A 908-nucleotide genomic window follows, 5' to 3' on the forward strand; every position below is an offset into this window, starting at 1 on the left:
GAGGAGACGGGGAAGGGAAACCGAGAGCGGGGCCGCGTGGAGTCGGGACTCAGGCAGGCCACGGGAACGGGAGGGAGGTGGGGATTGGGGAGGGGGAGGGGGAGGGGGGACGTCCATCTTCATCTATCCGGTGCGGTGCCGATGGCCTCGTGCGTGCGTGGGCGCGGGCGCGAGCGTGACCGAGAGAGACAACCGAGGAAGGTAGGGAGCGCGGACGGCTGGTGCTGGTGCTGGGTCTGGGGCTGGGCTCCCAGCGGTGGAGTTGGAGTTGCAACTTGCAACTTCCACCGCAGCGTGAGCGAGGCGAGAGGTGCAGCTTCCCTCCCCTCCCCTCCCCTCCCTCCATGAAGTTCCACTTTCCACTCTGCCTTCCGCGTATCCTGGTTCCTGGGGCCGGGGATTGTCGTCCTCGCTCCTCCACGGTACTGTTCTCGGCTTTTTCTTGCCTAAGCCAGTTCTTTATTTTGCTCTTCCATAATAAGGCTATAAATATAAGAATTCAATAAACGAATGAACAAACACACTAAAACGTGTCTATATGCATCTGATTTTGAAAGAAATTAAAACATCTTATAATTCAAAACGGAGTATATTTTCTTGCGAAAAACACATATCCTTATAGAAACCAAAAAGATAAAATCCGAACCACTTGAAAACTGCAACAGATCCTAACGACGTTGTTGCCGTCCTTTTTGAATCTGACGCCCGATATGTGCTAGCGTTGTTAGTTCGCGCGAGCCATGAATTGTGTCGCATGTGCGTAGCCGTCGCGTCGTGCGTCTCTCGCTGACGTGCGGGTCCTTGTCGCGCCGCATGCTTCGCCCAATACCGCACGATCTCCACATCCCTCTTCCCTCCACCCGCATTCACTCACTCTCTCTCTCTCTCTCTCTCTCTCTCTCTCTCTC

The sequence above is a fragment of the Triticum dicoccoides genome, chromosome 5B, assembly GCF_002162155.2.
Source record: "Triticum dicoccoides isolate Atlit2015 ecotype Zavitan chromosome 5B, WEW_v2.0, whole genome shotgun sequence".
NCBI classification, from domain to species: Eukaryota; Viridiplantae; Streptophyta; class Magnoliopsida; order Poales; family Poaceae; genus Triticum; species Triticum dicoccoides.